Consider the following 20,798-nt stretch of genomic DNA (forward strand, 5'->3'; position numbering starts at 1 on the left):
AACTACCTTCTTCAACTTAACTAAAGTAGGATCCATATGTTTTTTCCTTTCACTTTGGTAACCAAAGAGGACTCTGAACCATTCTTAACCTATATACTATCTTCATCTGAATCAACTAACCAAACACCTAACCTAGCAAGCTGATGAACCTCATGGACTAACTCCTTCTTTTTATCCTCCACATGAGATACACTACCTATAGACACTATACTAAGAGCATCCGCCACTATATTGTCCTTGCCCAAATGATACAACACACTCATGTCATATTCTTTCAATAATTCAAACCACCTTCTCTGATGAAGATTCAGGTCTTTCTACATGAATACATACTATAAATACCTCTGATTCGTGAACACATCAACATGAACCCCATAAAGATAATGCCTCCAAATTCTTATGGAAAAAAATAGGAGTGCCAACTCAAGATCATGGGTTGGGTAATTTTTCTTATGGGGTTTAAACTATCTTGAGGCATAGGATATTACCTTACCTCTCTGCATTAGTATTCAATCAAGGAAAACTCTAAAAGTATCACAGTACACTACAAAGCCATCTAAACCATCTGTCAAGGTCAAGACTGGGCAGAAGTAAGTTGAGTCTTCAACTCCTAAAAACTCTTCTCACAGGAATCGGACCACTAAAATTTGACCTTTCTTTGAGTCAATCGAGACATGGGGGAAGAAATAAAAGAAAACCCTTTAACTAACCATCTATAATAGCCATCTAAACCCAAGAAACTCCTAACATCTGATAGAGAGATGGGTCTAGGCCAGTTTCTCACTACTTTGGGTCTTTTGGAAGTCAACTCAGATGCCATTAATGGGAACTATATAACCAAGGAAAGCTACTAATCTTAACCTAAATTCATACTTACTGAACTTATCAAATAACTGATGACCTCTAAGGTTTGCAACATAATTCTCAAGTGGTATGCATGATCATTTTCACTAAGGGAGTAAACTAGACTATGACAAACATGTCCAAATAGTATTTGAACACCCTATTCATCAAGTACATGAAAGCTGCGGAGGCATTTGTTAGTCCGAAAGACATCACCAAAAATTCTTAGTGACCATACCAAGTTTTGAAAGTTGTCTTCAGAATGTCATATTTTTTAGTTCTAAGCTGATGATAGCCGGATCTGAGGTCTATCTTAGAGAAATAACTGGCACCCTAAAGTTGGTTGAACAAGTCATCTATTTTGGGGAGAGGATATTTATTCTTGATTGTGACTTTATTCAACTGACGATAGTTGATGCACATTCTGAGAGAACCATCTTTCTTATGCATGAAAAGGACTGGAGCGCCCCTTGAGGAAATGCTAGGCCTAATAAACCCTTACCTAAGAGGTTGTTTAACCACTTTTATAGTTCCTTAAGCTCTATTGGATCCATTATATAAGGTGGAATAGAGATAGTTTATGTGTCTGGAAGGATATCTATTCCAAAGTCGATTTCTCTTTTGGGAGAAACTCCAGAAAGATCCTCTGGAAATACATCTACGAATTCTCTTACCACAGAGACTGACTCAAGACTCAAAGTTTTAGAATATGAGTCTTTGACTCAGATGAGATGCTATATATACCCTTTAGATATCATTTTTCTTTCCTTAAGATAGGAAATAAACTGACCATTAGGCATTGAAGTACTACCCCTCCATTCGATAACTGATTCATTAGGAAATTAGAACTGAACAACTTTGTTCCTACAGTTAACTGAGGCATAGCATAAGTGGAGCCAATCCATGCCAAGAATGACATCAAAATCAGTCATCTCTAACTCTACAACATCAACTATAGTAACTTTTGAGATACTGTGACAAGGTAATTTCTGTATACCCTTCTGGCTATAATAAATTTTCCTGCTGGTAGACACTGAGGATGGCTATACTAATATTTTAGGACTAACTCTAGAGTTGATGGCTATATGAGGAATTACAGAAGAAAGTAATACCCCTAGGTCTAACAAAACATACATATGCAGATGGAATACTTGCAACGTACACGTAATAATATATGGAAAACTCTCTTGCTCAGGTCGGTTTGGAGGGCATAAAGCATATTCTGATGCTTCCCACTGGTGGCACTGGAGGTGGCACCCTGTTGAGTTAGGTGACCTGCTGGAGCGGATGAAAAGTTGGATTCACCCTGTTGATGAAATTCTTTTCTTTCCCTGATCCTGTGGCCCAGCTTGACACAACTAAAGCATCCATCACTGTCTGTTTTGCACTCTCCCTGATGATTTCAACCACCTTTCCTGCAAAGTCGATTGGTACAACTACTTTTTACACTCTCCTGAGTCTGAGATCCTAGCGCTCTATCTCAATTATCCTGTCTGAACTTGGGCACTGGCGCACTGGCTAAAAATGGAACTAAAGCTAAAAAAAATTTGCAAAACTGAGAATGGTTACCATCTTCTGACTTTGGCTGAGGGAAGTTAAAACTACCTGTTCTAGACTTGTTACTCCACTTTTCCCTCTCCTTGAAATTTTCTTCCTTAGTCTGCTGAGTATGAACCATAAGTCTAGATAAGTCTAGACAAGTCCATATCCTTAATCAATATAGAAGTCCTACACTTCTTATCCATACTATCAGCTACCCAAGATATGAACTTACTCATCCTAGACCTATTATCAACCATTATAGTAGGAGCATACCTTTCCAACTGGGTGAACTTGAGCGAGTAATCCTTCAATCTCATACTACCCTACTTCAAATTTATAAACTCCTTCACCTTAGGTTCCTTAATCTCTAGCGAAAAGAACCTTTCTAATAAAGTTATGGAAAACTCCTCCCACTCTATACGCTCTACCTCAACATCCCTATCTTCCTTACACTACTTAAACCAGGTGTGAACTACATCTTGTAACTGATATGCAGCCAAGTCTACACTCTCACTTGATATGACACCCATAATTTTGGTTACTTTATGCACCATATCTAGAAACTCCTATAGATCCTCCTCAGGCTTAGATCTAAGAAACGAAGGGGGATGCATCCTAGTGAATTCCCTAATCCCGACTGCAGCAATATTTGCTATTAGATTAGTAGGGGCAATAGCCTGTTGGTTGTTTTGAGTAGCTACAGAATAGGCTAAGGCTGTAAAAGCAGCTCTGAACTTAACGTAAGAAACATGGTCATTCAGGGGATCTTCCTGAATAGGTGGTGTGGGCTTATCTCTATTTCTTTTTTTGTTGGTTCTTTTGGGAGACATTATCTGTATATGGAATGAAGGATGAGTTAGAAAAAGAAATTTCAATAGAGATTATTCTCTTTTGCACTATATGAATATTGAAAGAAGGGAAACTTTCCAAAAAATATCTCATAGCCTCTTGCCCATAATCGTGGTGTGCTTCACACCCATGCACAAAACACTAGTCAACGTAGATTTCAGAATTTTTAAGATACTTTTACAACCTTAGTCTTTGATACCAAGTTTTTTCATAACCCCAGTCTATCACCTAGTCACAACAATGGTTCCTACGATCACAAGTGACCATAATCTAACCTATGGTCTAGTGCCTACTGTGAGCACTAAATAAACTAATTATAAAACAACACATGTAGAAGATAAATTGATAGGATACTATTAACTAAAATACTAAAATATAAATCAACATGTCTAAAATACTGAGTAGACTGGAGATAAATCAACTATCTAAACATCTAGTTTGAGAAAAATTTGAAAGCCTCCAAGGCATGAAGAGTTGAAGGGACAATCCCCCAACTAACTCCAACTGACTTACTAAATAATATTACTATAAATAAATAAAAATTATAACATCCTCGATGGATAAAGACTCACCACTATGATTGTTGAGATGTGTATCGGGCTGGCTAAGAGCTATCGGGGATCCGCACGTCTGAACCTATGTTATAAGACAGCATGGCGCAAAAAAAGTATGTGGTCAGTACTTTGAATGTACTGGTATAAGGGGTATGGACTATCTAGGATAATACAAGTACTTGACATGAATGCATGAATATAAAATGATGAATGCATGGCTGAACACAAGCATGTACTGAACTGATATGATTAACTTAATGATTAATAGTTGTATAGCTAATTTATAATTTACTGTTTATTGATTAGCTGATGTTTGAAATAATAATTTACTGGTAACTATATACTGATCATGTAAAACTGAACTGTACTGAGTTTGATTAACTGGACAGAAACTGTGGGAGGTATCTTGTAACCGACATGCCCGAATCTGAGCTAATCAGGGTCCAACCTGTAACACCAGTTGGAAAGGTGTCAGTACCTTGCCACGGCTAATAACACTAGCTATGTGGATCCACTAAATGGTTTCCTAAAGGACTAGGGAGTCACCCTCTACTGGCAGGTGCTCATATGATAGTTAGACTCTAACTGCCATTAGGAAACCATAAGGTGTCTGTACCTTAACTGGTAGTTAGACTCTCAAACTTACGCTTGGTATGTAGTTCTGGAACTCAAGGATTGCTATTAAGGGTCAGACCCTCTACTGGAAGGTGAGACCCCATCACTGGGTTCGCTCGGTGCTAAATTCCACTCCCAACTAAACTGACACTAGTCTTGATATAAGTTCAACTCTGATGGTGCTCAACTTGATCATAATAACTGACTAAAATGACAAGGATCATGATTTAACTTACTTATTAATACGAAACATGAGTAAACACATAGGTATCGGGTGTTCATAACCCGCCAACACTGAATAATACAATAAATATGATAACATCACCAAAATATTTGTATGAAGTAATAATTTGGGGAACCCAAACCATAATGCATTTAAATAACTAATAACCTCATGAATTACAACATAGGAGTAAGTGAACTTTAAAAAGGGGACCATGTTTACAGGGATAAATACATGAATTTAACAATTTGACTTGGTATTGACCAACCATGACATGTAAGTTTGGGGTTTTGATCATATAGAACCCTAATTTACATGAAAATGCTAAATAGCTAGGCTTGAACATAAAATTAATGGGGAAACATGGTTAATTTCATGAATTCACTGAACTAAATCATTGTAAAGAATAGAATTTCATACTTAAATCAAAGAAGATTTTTGGGACTAAATGGGTGAAAGGAACCCACTGATGAATACCCCACATACCTAAAGAAGAAACTTTGGGAAAAATCATTTAAAGTGGTTCTTGTTCTTGAGAAAACCCTAACTGCTTGAGAAAGAAGGAGGAAACCATTCTCTTGATTTGTTTCTGATGAAATTAGAACTATGAGGTGAATTGGGGATTTGAGGATCTTTTATTACCCCCCCCCCCCCTTATGAAGCCAAAACGACATGGGTTTGGCTTTAAAGGGAGTGGGAAAAGACATAAAGGCCTATGGAAAAATGCGCAGGAAATAATATTGCCAGTTGGGTACAATTCAATCATACGACTCGTGAGTTAGGGTATGATTAGTCCCTTGACTCGTAAGCTGGGCAGAACCAAAAAGGTATATACTTTTCATCATACAAGTGGAACTTATGACTTGTACTTTAGTATACGACTAGTATCCATGACTCGTATCTTGGACTGAACCTTAAGGAGTCTACACTGATATCCTTACGACTTGGGTTTGTACGACTCGTACCCCTCTTAATGACTAGAATTCACCCTCTCGTACCCTGTGCAGAAAGTATCTCACCTTACACTGACTTGGTTACGTCTTAGCATGTTCAAATCGTACCCTACTTAACCACTCCTAGGGTCACCTCATACCTAGACCAGAATGTCAACTTACAGCCACTATCTTGGATACAACTATCACTTATGACTCGTATGAGTCTATACAACTTGAAGGATAAGTCGTAGGGGATCTAGAGACCAGGAAAAATATAGGGTATTACAGACTTATTCAACTAAGCGTTGTCAAGCCATAATCACCAATTCAAATATTTATTTTAGAAGTGCACATTTAACCAAGTGGAGTCTAAACTCGAGTTCAACATTCATAACTTCATTCACTAATCTGATCCTTCTTTATGGATACCGACATTGGGGATTCCACTATTATCTAGCAACCCTTAAATCCAAGTCATTACTAGGTCCAAGACCCTACTCCATTAGCCAATCATTCAACTTTATTCAACTCACAATCTAATTTTAGTCTTGAACCTTTATACCTTATACTTTCTAACCATTCAACTAACTTGAGTTTAAGCTCTTACTTTATGTTGCCTCCTCCTCATACCATAATTAGTTCTCATCACTAACTTTAAGCAAGATTATCACATATTCTAAACACGTATAATATAAAGTTTACCCCTTTTATTGTATTTTTTCTAGATCACTAGATTATATGCTCACGTAGTCTCCATATCATCATATATGTTCACCAAATTCATATTACAATCAACCATGAAGTCATGCAAACACAAAACATCCATTTAGGTTTCATACATTAACGTAATAACACATAATTAGGTCCTTATTGTATTAAATATATGTTTTATCCATACTCCATACCCGCAGGTCTAAGCATGATTTCTTTCATCAAATTATATTATGGATATGATTAATAACCACAATCTACTACTCATAAAACATTACCTATCTAGGCGACAAGTTGTTGCAACAAGTAAGTTATACCATAGATGATCTTCCTTCTTCTTCACATTTTCGAGAGCTAAATCACCTAATAAACAAAAAGTATAAAGAGTAACTAATCAACTGTTCTTCAAGTAAAAACATCAAAAATTCAAACCCACTAATTCTTTCCTCATTTATTGTGTATAACAATAATCATGGGTCTATTAGCCACTAACTAGCTCTGTCATACTCAACCTATCTCCATTAGTGGAGTTTTAGAGCTAGAGTTCCCATCTTTATAGAATTCAAGATTCATAACTATCAAAGTTCATGTTTATGAACTACAACTAGAAGAGCTAATTTACAATCTAAAATCAATTCCAGGTGAAATACATATACCCAAAGGTTTTCTCCTTAATTTCATGAACCTAGGATTCTAAACCACAAGAATTTTACCATAATTCTCCATTCTAATATTTCTAATGATGAATGGATTAATCGTTGCTAAAAGGGAGTATAAATCATACATCAACAAAGGATTTCCACCCCAACCATGAGTAAATCACCTCTTTAGGGAATAGAAAAGAAATTTTTGAGCTTATGGACTGAAACCCATCAAAATAAGCTTATAAAATTGTTATTTTCCTAGTATGGCATGAAAATATCTGCTATAGCATCCCATCTAAAATGGCATGATCCTGCTATGGCAGCCTCAACTTTTCAGCATAGATAGTTTTTAGTAAAATAGTCATAGATTTTTTACCTAGGAAGTGAATTAAAGAACGATAAATGGCATTGGTAAAAAGACTTAGAGATCTCTAATTTGGTGGGTGTTCGTCCCTATAACTTCTTATATTCTAGGAGTAGTGCTCATATTATGTTAACCGCAGTTTAAAAGTACCTTGAAATTAAATCAATAAGGACACTCACTTTCAACTTAACTTTGTGCTAAGAGTATTGTCATTAATAACTAATGCAATCACATACCAAGGAATTGATCCTAACACCTACGAGTAATGAGACTAGTATACTTTTACCATAGATATTTTCAGTAATAATGGAACGGGTCATTATAGTAGATACCAATTTTCCATCCGTTCATCCCAAATGAACATTGGGTGATGAGAACATGGGGTTAGGATTAGAAGGACACTACTTTCAAAGTTTCTTAAGTTGCACCTTACCTACCCAATCTCTAGCGTTTATCAACTAAATCACATTTTATCTTGGTCTCTCTATCGAGGCTTTTCAAAAAAAAAAAGATATGGAGCCAAACTTTACGCATGAATTAGCAATTTATCTCACAGTGGTCTAAGAACACAACCTTGAGAGTTCACGATGAGATAATGTCTAAACTCAGTGAAAACTAAAAATCAACTACATTAAGCCCACAATAGCAATCCAATTCCCATTATAGTAGCCCCACGGTAGTGCTATACCTTTCGTTATAGCGGTATAGGAGAGGTAGAAACTTAGGATTGCTTAACTTTGCTACTTTTACTACACAATACTTAGATTTTGGCATCCCAAACTAACTTGTCTATGTTAGACACTATACCGAGAGTTCTACAAACTAAAATCCATTTTCAAAGATCCTATGGATTCCTTAACGTCTTGACTATCATAAAATCACCTCGAATTATATAACCTTTAACTATTTCATCATCGAATTTTCCTAGACCATACCATGCTCGAATTTTATTCAAGACTAGCCTAGCCTAAATTTGTCTACTCCTAATTTGGGGAAAACCTTAACCCAAATTTTGGCATGCTAGCCTGACCCGTAAGGACGAAAAATAGTTGCTATAACAACGCCAGTCTAAACACCACTATGGGTTTCATTAACACATAAATTCTCCACCAAAACCCACATTAGTCTATTCGACCATCAATAATCAATTGTGTATAAATAACCAGCTCTTTAATATCACCCAAGGACAAGTTATACTTATTTAGCCTCATAACAAGCTTATGAAAAGCCTCTTTACTGACTCAACATACCTCAACCATTCAGAGAGCAATACTAATCAAGTATTACCGTATAAAAATGAGAGGGATAATACTATGCATAAACACCTCCAATAATAAGTCAACAATAACTTCACTTTACTATATTCCATCAATATCAACAAAGTAAACAGGTATAATTCAATGCAATAATCCACCAAGGAAACACCCTAACCAATTTCAGCAATTAATGACCAAACAAATATAAGTTATCACGGAAAATTCATCAAGTTAGAAACATGACTAATAATAATAAGTTCCACCTTGCCTCAGTTACTTTTTAAATAGGCATCAACAAAAATTATACTAATTGGCCAAATCTCTCGTGGATCTAATTAACAACAATAAAAATCACCAAGTCATATAAAGTCTAACATTTAAATATGAAGGTCACCTCAAATAGACAAGAAGACCCACATCAGACATTTAACTTACAACAATTTCCACTATCAATCAACAATAGCCCCTTTTTCACTATACCTATTCACATACCAACTATTTGAAATAGGAGTTTCCACAATCATATACCAATTTTGCATATCATTTTACCAATAATAACCACATTTAGCATATAATTTTCCACTTAAAACATAGAGAAAATAATTCCTTTAGCCATCAATACATAACCACATTATTTCAAAATTCAAAACCAAATAAATTCATTTTAATGGTTAATTAAAATAATATTTTTATTAACCATACCAGTTACTACCATTAAGCCAAGAACTGATCACAATCACATCTTATATTACACCAACAAAGTTACAACCAACCAATTTTATTATAATCTATTTGACAATATAAGGCTCAGATCATATAGATAGAAACTAAGGCAGCATGATATCAAAAAAGAAGTGAAAATAATTTCTAAAATTCCTCTTAGCTTTACAAGGATTTGATATGGATGTCTACACACCAATTTGTAGGACTCTACTCAACATTTTCTCTTGTACTTGTGAGATTGGTAACCTAGCCTCTAATACTTATTGTCACGACCCAATTAACCAAATTGTGAGGTCACCTACCATAATCTACCTAGATAGGATGACGTTGTCCAGCCATGTCAAATACATGTAGAAGTTATAAGAAATTCCCTTAAGGATTTCAAAATCCGATAAATGATACAAACTCTTACCAGAGAACAATGAATAAAAACCATTCCTGAGGACCTTGTATAGACAATGTACAAGAGCTTCTAACAAGTAAATGATAATACAAAATACATAGTTCTTTCCACAGAAATAAGAAGAGTAAAAACTACTACAGCTCACTTCTATGTCATCTGAGAAACATCAACAGAACTTGCAACTAAACTACACCCCAAAAAGGGTATGGCAAGAATAGTATCAATACAACTGCATATATTGGTAGGTATCATCGCCAACCAAAGTTAGATCACGTAAATATAAAATAGAAATCATAGAAAGAGAGCATAACAACTGATATAACAATTAAATTCACTTCACTTTCACCCACTTATGCTATATTTATCCCTCATTTTACCTATGAGAATTTCCATTCTTATTCGCATTGATCATTTATCATCTACACATCAAGTTTCATATATCATAACTCTCACTTGTTTAAACCCAATAGGTATCATAAGCCAATCTACTTCACTTACACCACAATTAACCTCAATAATAAATAAGACAGATAATCATAAACTTATAACAAATACAATTATAAAACCTTAACAATTACTTTAATTATGTTACCACTTATATTTTCACAACAACATTAAGGAATTCAGTCAAGTGTATGTAAATAGAAAGAATATACCACGTCAACACCATGACTACCCACAATAGACCCAGTCAATAAGCCTTGACTCACAATAATAAGTTATACCCCATCTTAAATATATAAGTAAGTAGACATCTATAGAAGATATGTCTTTTCTTTATAACATTAGCTTGGACCAAACAAGGATCCCAAATATATGCAAGCTTGGACAAAATAAGAATCCCAAATATATACAAAGTAATCGAACCACACAAGGATTTCAAATATATGCCATGTAACCAGACCACACATGGATCTCAAATATATGCCAAGTAATTGAACTACAAAAGAATCCCAAATATATGACAAGTAACTGGACCACACAAGGATCCCAAATGTATGCCAAGTAATTGGACCACACCAGGATCTCAAATAAATCAAGCAACCTTATAACTTAGTTCACTCAAGAAACCTAAACTAACAACCATAATATAACCCAGTCCACTCGGGGAATTAATAAAAATATCAACAATAATAATAATCATAAAACTGGTCCACTCAAGACACCATCACACTCATCAATAACTTATACACATATGCTAAGGGTCCTATGGTTACCCATTAGACATGACTTGCATGGAACAAATTCTTATTCATGTATTTACCAACGTGGTACCCAAGCCAACAAATGAATCATAGATACTATATCAGCATGGTACCCGAGCCAACCAGTGAATAATATCAACCAATCTTATAATGTTGCCTAAATACTGAAACATCCCACAATAGTAATATATCAGTCATACTTGTATGGTCAACAAGGCATTTATATAACCTCGTTATATCTGATTAACACATAGGATATCATCTAACAGTTATATTTCTTAAACATGTATTGCAATAATAGACAATCCTCTAAATACTTGATCAACTCGAGTTAATTATGTTACGTAAACAACAATCGTTATTTAACACACCAAATCACAAGTTGATATGATTCATTGGTTTCATTAATTATAGCATGTCTGAAGACCAATCCACGACTTATTCAAGTAAGCATGGCAAGTAATAATCATCAATTCAAGTACTTATTTTAGGAGTGCACATTCAACCAAATGGAGTCTATACTCTACTTCAACATTCATAACTTCATTCACTAATTTAATCCTTATTTATTAATATCGAGCCTAGGGATTCTAATATATTTAGCAACCCTTACATTCAAGTCATTACTAGGTTCAAGACCCTACTGCATTATCCAATCATTCAACTTTATTCAACTTACAATATAGTTTTAGTCATACACCGTTATACTTTTTGTTGGCCTCAATTTTGGCTCTCCTTTTTCATAAAATTAATTTTTCAATGCTTAGGATTCTGAAATATTTTTTCAATTATATTTTTCTTATTTTTTAACATTAATAGTTTGAAAATGATATTTTCTTTATCTTTGCTATTAAAATACTAATATCACATCTTATAAATTTGCTCAGGAATAAATAAATAATAATAATATATACTTTTTTAATTATCATTTCATTAATTTTTCTAAAATTAAAATAAATATATCTTAACATATTAACATAACCCTTGCTATATTATTATATTTTCTTACAAATTTACTCTATTTTATTTTATTTTCTTAATTTTATACTATAGCTAAACATATTTAAAATTACACACGTGTACACGTACATATATGTGTGAAAAACTGGGCTTTCTCTTCTTCCAATTTATTCCTCTCTTTTTCTCTTCGAGATTTAGGCTTTCCATGAATTGAAAATTTGAATTCTTGAAGTCTCTCTTGAGAACTATTTTAGCCCCCATCAAATTCAGCTATAAAAGGAGCCTTTGAGCTCCCATTTTTTCATCAAAAAGGGATCAAACGAATTATCTGAAATTAGCACCAAGCATTGGCAAATCCATACTATCGCCTCTTATTTTTTTTTGCTCTTTTCGAGTTCAATTTTCTATCGTCGGTGAGGAAACCTTAGTTCGCTGCCTCACACGATGTAAATTATATCCTGTCTAATTACATTATATTTAGTTTTAGTGGTTTGCTGATCATTTGATTTTGTCACTCCCACTTGCCTGATTATGAATGTAAAGACAAAATAAAATGGTGTCTGGTTATTGGATTTTATTCACATTATGTGATATGTTTATGAAGCATTTTAGTTTGAGACCTAGCTTGAATAAAATCTATAAAGTTTGAAGTCTTACAAGGAGCTGGCTATTTTGTTTTGTTGGTAGCGAACGCAAACCTGAACTAATTTGTTTATTGTTATCATGTGCTAGTTGGGGTGTTCACTGGTTGATTTCAGGCATAAAAATGTGAAATGTGAAACAAAATCATTTTCTGATGTTTTGAGATTATGTGTTTTTAGAAGTGTTTATGACTTGTAATTTTTCTTGTATAAACTCTATAACACCTGAGTTTCTTTTTTAGTACGGTTGAATTTAAGATCATTTTTATAACATCATAGTAGCTTTTAAACTTCTCTTTGCACCTAGTTATAAGTTCTACAACACATGAGCAGCCTTTTCTTCTTAAACAGGGAAAAGGTTTTAAAAGCTCTAAACTTCATAGATGATTGGTTGTCCAACATAAAATTTTTTGTGATGATGCTTTAAATATTTGGACATATCGACAGCCCTTGAATAGGCATGGAAACTTTTTTAAATTTAACAACACAACATATTGACATGTTTTCAAGTAAACTTATGTGCTAAAGTTTGAAAGTAAAATTTTTCTTATGTGCTTTGTACAGGATCATTTTGATGGCTTTGAGCTTAGCATTTTTCTGTGACTTTGACATCTATTAAGAAGACATTGAAGTACAATTTTATTTATTTTTTAAGAGGTCAAACTTTAGAAATGTTTGGTTGTCCGTAGTGAGATTCTTGTGCCTTTTTTTGCTTGAACACCAGAATATGACATTCTTTTGGCATTATTTTAGGATAGTCGTTTACTTAAAAGTGATTTTTAATTTACAACTTAGCATAAAAAATATTATACAAGTCCTTAAGTTTTGAAAAGTATTTCACTGTATATTGAAGTTCTCTGTCTTTTTGTTAACTTGAATATTAAAAATGATTAGAGAGGCTTCACAACTCAATCTGAAGGTAGTTTTTAACTGGTTTGAATAGCTTTTTCTATGGCTAAGCATGTACCATCTTGTTTTCATTTAGTATAGGTAATTAGCTAAAATAATGACACTAGTTTAGGCTCTCAAACTAAGGTAAATAAAATGGAGCTTTTAACTCCCGAAAGATGATATTAGTTGCATAAAGTTGTTTCGTTTGGCTAGTTATGAACACAAGCATGAAGCAAGCAATAGTTTTTTGGTAGTCTACGATTATTTATACCTTATTGTGCGCTTGTTAAGTGTTTCATATTCTTATGAATCAGTATGAAGTACACTCTGGGGCGCATCTAGTTGTCCATCTGATTAGTTTAATCATATGGTTGGCTGGATATTGTAAGATTATTATAATGTCCGATTATTTTTGTTGTTTCTTCTATGCTTGTTTGCATTGTTACAAGACCTCACCAACCCTTGGTTTAGCATGGAAGAGGTCATATCTGCTTTAGCCTTTGAAATATGTTTAACTGTATGATTTCAAGTCACTTTAGTCTTGTATGTGATTAAGTCAGTATGGCCTCATTGTTAAGATAAATTCTAATAAATTTTCTAATTTGGTGAAGTGTTGCTCTAACTTAAATAACCTAGTATTGGTAACTAGTTTAAACACTAACATCAACTTAAGTCTCAAGTTGGAGGGCTATCAATTTCTACAAAAGAGACAAATACACATTTAATCACATAAAAGCTAACATATACAAATCACCTTCAATTAAGTTGGACAATAAATTAGGTATTAGTTCATGAATGTGTCTATTTCTCTTTTTGTTTAAAGAATTGGATTCTATTTTAAAAGCTTTTATCCTTTATTTTACTATTTGGCTAAATGGAATCAGGAAACTTTTGAATTTTTACATGTATCTGCTCATTTTAACTCGCCCTTTAAATGAGAAGTGTTGGTTTCTTGGCAAGCATATTTTTTAACGACTGTATTTGAGTCAATCCAGTCTAGAGCTATTACCATCACTGAGACATAAGCTGTGAAGAACTGAAATGACCATCTATCATTATTTGGAACTTGGGCTTTAAAATTGTCCTTTATGTGTTTTTTGTTCAACTTAATTAGTTACTAATCCTTTTCTTTTGCTTTCTTTTCGGGAACGCACTTGGGGTCTCATGATTTGGTTCCATCTCTGTCCAAATCAGAAAAGCAAATAAATATCGAATTACATATTTCCATCTAGCAGTCTAGTGTCTCCTCCCCTATTTTCAAACTTTATTCTTCTTCTATAGACGCTATTTTTATTTTTGTTTAATATTTCACACATTATTAATATTTGGAATTTGTGTTTGTATGTCTTATTTGGATTAGTGTGAATCTGATATGATAGCGGATTTATTTATTTTTTTCACCCATCTTAGATTTTAAGGTTAGCATATCTCTCGGCTTAGTAATTTAGTTTACATCATTAAAAGGTTAAAATTTGACAGGTAAAAACATATTTTTTGGAGTTTAATGGCCTATTTATTAGAAAACCCTTTATCTTTAGAATCAAGTTAGTTTCTTGCTAATTGGTAATACTGGATTAGTCAAATAGAAGTTTTGTGGTAGATGAGCATATTATCATTAAACTTGGAAATCGATTTTAATAACTTTGGATATGGTAAATTGATTTTGCTCTTCATCATTTCAAATAAAAGATGACAATTTTACCAAATTGACTCTGCAAGGCATTTTTGTAGTATTTTGAATGACAAGAAAATATTTTATTTATTTTTTTACATGACTAGTATCGTAATAAATCAGAAATTCTGAAGTCATTATATATTTAAAAAAATTATATTTTTATGGATATTTTTAATAATTCATTTAGTGTATGATAATTAACCATCTTATTTACATCTTTTTTTATTAAAATTTGGTTTAAAAAAAAAGCAGCAAAAGGATCAATTTTTTTTAGAATGAAGAAAAACGTGAATTTCTTAGCATAACTTTTAAAAAAATTATTAATTAAAAGATTTGTATATCTTTTAAAAGAAATGAGTTGAAATAACTTTCTTTTTGACAACAGCAAGGTAGCATCATTATTAAGAGGTCTTATAAATGTTATTTTCAGTCATTTTAAAAAAGTGGATGAAATTTTAATTTTATGACGAGGTTCTTCTAAAAGTTTATCGAATCTTTTTTCTCGTACATAGTTAGTTTTATCTTATATATATATATATATATATATATATATATATATATATATATATATATATATATAGATAGATAGATAGATAGATAGATAGATAGATAGATAGATAGAGAGAGAGAGAGAGAGAGAGAGAGAGAGAGAGAGAGATTTTAATACCTTACTTGTATCTTTCTTCATATAACATTTGATTTCCTTATCTAATCTAAGTTTTACCGATTAACCGAAGTTGCGGATTCTTTAGCATGCTTAACCCCCTTCCCTTAGGATAACTAGAATCCTTACCTAGAATCTATTAAGTTGTGTAGACCTAAAATGAAGTCTTTATTTGCTTTAGTCACTTAGCTTCTAATAGGTATCCTAATTCACCGTGAAACTAATTAGGGGGATACTTTCTTAATTTATTAAGAGGTTTCCAATATGTTGTAGCTCGGGTTGGCCCCTGTTGAAATGGAGTATAACACTTTTTACTTTCTAACTCTTTGCCTAACCTGACTTTAGGCTCTTGCGTTGTGTCACCGCCTCCTCTCATACCATAATTAGTTCTTATCACTAATTTTAATCAAGATTATCCCATATTATAGACATGCATAATATCAAGTTCAACCTTTTTTATGGTATTTAGGCCGAATCACTAGATTATAAGATCACACAATCTCCTTATCACTAGCTATACTCACCTAATTCATAATACAATCCACAATGAAGTAATACAGACACAAAACATCAATCAAGGATTCATACATTAGCATAATAACACACAATTAGGTCTTTCTTGTATTAAATTCATGTTTTATCCATCCAAACTCTTTGTCCACGGGCCTAAACATCATTGCTCCCTTCAGATATATATCATGGATACAATTACTAACCACAATCTACTACTCATAAATCATAACCTATCTGGGCTCCAAGCTACTACAACAAACAAATTATATCATGGATGATCTTCCATCTTCTTCATATCTACGTAGGCTAAATCATCAAATAACAACAAGTATAAAAGTAATTAATCAATTATTCTTCAAATAAATAGCTTGAAAATTCAAACCCACTAGTTCTACCCTTATTTATGGTGTATAACAATACTCAAGGGTCAATTAACCACTAACTAACTCTATCATACTCAACCCATCTCCATTAATAGAGTTTTAGAGCTAAAGGTTCCATCTTTATAGAATTCAAGATCACAAATTACCAAAATTCATGTTCTTAAACCATAATTCATACTAGGAAGAGTTAATTTACAATCTAAAATAAATTATAGGATAAAATACACATACCCATAGGTTTTTCCCATAATTTCATATACCTAGGATTCTAAACCTCAAGAACTTCATAGTGATTCCCCATTATAATGATTCTAGAAGATAGACGGATTAATCGATGTTAAAAGGAAATAAAAAATTTACTTCAATGAAGGATTTCCACCCCAACCATGAGCAAAGGTGGATTTATGAACCTAAGTGTTATAATCTCTATGTATTTAGCCTTGTTTTGATGACTACTTGTGTGTGTAATGAGACTATAATTATATAATTAAGAATCTAAGTGTTAATGTAGTTGTTATGATGTTTAAGGTGCATTCAAAACAAGTTTGGAATGAGAACGATCACTTAGATTTTAGACGAGAAAACTAGTGTTACTAGCATGAGCTATGTGTTGTTCTAGTTTATCTTGTTGGATTCTATTGTGTTTAAGCACTAATTTGGGATGTTTGATGATATTGAAAGCCTTGTGAGATATTAAACTCAATGATGGGATGCTATTGTCACAACCCAAATAGGGTCCTAAACGTAATGGGTAATCCCAAGTCCAACCTAGACCAGGAAGAGCCCCCATTACCCAAGCCAACCACCAAACGCATACTTTGAGTCAGCTGAAGTCTTAACGTATCCAACTATATGGTAACTTTGGGATAGGTCTAAAACCGAGACCAACCCAAACAATTCAAACCACCCAATATCCAACCAAACCAATGCAGAAACCAATAACCAACCCAAGGTAATAAGCCAATGAAAGTATAAATAACATAAATAATTTATACCATACCCAGTCCACAGTTTTTCATACAATGCCCCTAACCAACCAAAGAGTACCTAGTCGGAACATGCCCCCGACCGTAGCCAAAAACCAAGGACTATGAAAGATAATAAATATGAAAATTAAACCATGACATGAAATAGATTCCTTTCGAACTATGGAAGCTCACCACCTCAATCCAACATTGACTGTACCTGAATCCGATCACTAAGCAATAGGAGTAGAATGATCGATTACTGCATAGTGTGGGTATATAGCCACCAATAGACAGGTTAGTAGGTGAACACTAGTATGTACTCAGGATAAGGATAAAATAATGTCAGTTATAAAACCAAGTAAAACCAACCATATGTATATAACCATACATATATATAAGTGCCGGGAAAGGGAACCGGGTTTAGCATGCCTTTAAAAATATTACTTGGGTTATGTAGTTTTGTTGTCCTAAAGCACCAATGGGCAATATGGGTTCAGATCCCTCTGTTGAAAGGGCCCCAGTCGTGTAGCCAGACGACCAGGGAAATATCCCATTGGGATGACTAGTACATCCCCTAATATGAGGTGTAACATCATGCACACGATCCACTAAGACCAACCTCATACCGACAAATATGAGTTTCCAGTTTTGGTCCTCCCGAGACCTCCACCCTCCATGGCTTAGCTACATCTCCCCCTTTAATGCCCAATTATAATTATTTCCAAGCAATTCATTTACCATTGATTAACCAAGGCCATTTAGTAGTGGTATCTTCATACCAACCATACTTGCAAATATTATCCATAGCCAACCACATATAGGTATAGGGGACCCTCAGGTGCCCTTCCAATTACCATATTAAATCCACTTAGGGGAATCTGTACCCCACAAGTATAACAATTTAGCCATTTACCTTTCCAAACCATTTAAACCAATTCCATTTATGCATTCACTTAAGGAATTTCCATGTATCCCGCAAGGTTTTTAAAATAGATCAATCACGACCACCAAAATCTTTACCCTTTAAACCATTCCAAACCATTTTAGATCATGCCAAACATTTAAAACATTTATATATCATTTAAACCATGCAAAACCATCCTAAACTATTTAGAGTTCCATTACCAAATTAAGCCATATAAGAGATCCAATGAAAATTCAACAATAGAGTAAAAACATTCTTTAAAGGATTAAATCAAACATGTTGAGGGCATACCTTTACCAAGACAAAAACCAATATATAAACCACCATAATTAGGGTTACTCAAGATCCATTTGTTAAACTATAACCAACAACCAACCACATATGTAAACCATTACCAAAAACATGTAAAAACATAGTTTAAGCCAATACCAAACCATATGCATCAAGACCCTCAACAATATTTCAAATCCATCATTCACAAACCAACGTTTAAAACACAATACACATGCATTTTGTTTGAAATAACAATGAGGGAAGGAGTACATACATTTTACATGAAGATTCACAAAAGAAATCTTGACCTTTGAGCATTTGAAGAACACTTGAGAAACCTTAGCCTCCAATCTTTCAAGTGTGAGTTTGAGAGAGCATTTGAAGTGTTTTAATCCTCTAACAAGTGTTATGGAAGGCCATATAGGGTTATATAATGTGAGGACATAGGGGTTTAGGAATAGGAAATTTCTAAACTACCCTTGACTTAAAATTAAAACAAGCCACGTCTAGGGGTACGACTCCCCCTTACCATCCGTATCCTAGGTTAAAATTAAAACAAGCCACGTCCAAGGGTACGACTCCCTCTTACTATCCGTATCCTAGGGTACGAGTGGTACCCCAACTCGTACCCAAGACCATGCCAAACCTTACCTACTGGTTTCTATATGACTCTACCTCCCTTAACTTGTACCCAAGGGTATGAGTGACACCCCCAATCGTACCCTGCAAATCACACCTTGGACAGATTACCCAAGACCACTTAAATATGCTCCATACACTTACCTTGAATCACTCGTATGTTCCTATCTGAATCTTACCTAGTTGAATCATATAATGGGGAGTAGACAATCCCAACATACTGCCTAGGGTACGAGTGAACCCTCAAGGCAGCTTAGGTACCGTATATAAGGGTACGAGTGACTCCCTTGAGTCATACCAAGTCCATGAGTTCAAAATATAAGAGAATTTTGTAGGGTCCAAGACTTGGGATGTTTCAGCTATACAAGCTAAATTTGAGGAGGAAAGACACCTACAAAGTAAGGTACTTAAAGAAAAATGAAGAGAACAAACGGTAAATCTAGAAATTCTGAGCACTAGGGCATGCCACGCCCTCTAGACTCTGAGATAAGGGCGTGCTACACCCTTGGACACAAACCAAATTGAAAAATTCTAGTGTGCATATGCGATAACGGTGTGCCACTCCCTTATCACTCTAATTCCTTAATGTGGCGCGCCCATTAGTGAAAAATGGGTACTTAGCTCCCATTATAAATAAGACACTCTTATTTTATTGTACATACCTTTGACGACCTTTAGGGCTTGGAAAACACTTGAGGAGGCTTATTTTAGGATTTTAATCCTTTTCTTTAGTTCACCTTGGATTTTATAGATGAATCCTGTCTCGACCCAAAAATGAGGGTCATGATGGAACTTGTCGCAGCATACATTGACCCAAACTAATACAAAAAGAGAAAAAGACAAAAATACCCTAATTTAAGGCTTCTGAAATAAAGCCGAACCATACAAGTAATCATAACAATGCGGAAAGAACTTATCCAAAATACCAATCATGCCCAAAAGTAGGTGTCAATAGTGTAAGAACTACTAATACAATCCAGAAGTCAAATACATCATAAAAATAACTACAAAGGAATAATATTTGTCTCTGAATACTAATAAAGACATAACTAATACAAAAAGATAGAGACGAACTTAGGACGCATGGATGTCTAACCGCTACCTTGACTAATCTGAAGATGCCCAAAAATCAACTAATCTGAGGCGTACCCAAACCTAAAGTTGCACCAAAAGGATAAAGTATGAGTGACAACAGTCCACTAGTACTCAGTAGGTATTATAGAATGAGCGAGAAAAGTAGAAAATAAAGCATACAAAATACATACTAAGGGCACGTCACGTGAAATCGGAAAATATCCCACAATGGTAAGCCACATCGCTTGTAATAACAGTTCTATAATATCCATATATAATACAACAACACACAAGATATGGATACACATATAAACAATATCACATA

This window comes from Capsicum annuum, chromosome 3, assembly GCF_002878395.1.
Source record: "Capsicum annuum cultivar UCD-10X-F1 chromosome 3, UCD10Xv1.1, whole genome shotgun sequence".
NCBI classification, from domain to species: Eukaryota; Viridiplantae; Streptophyta; class Magnoliopsida; order Solanales; family Solanaceae; genus Capsicum; species Capsicum annuum.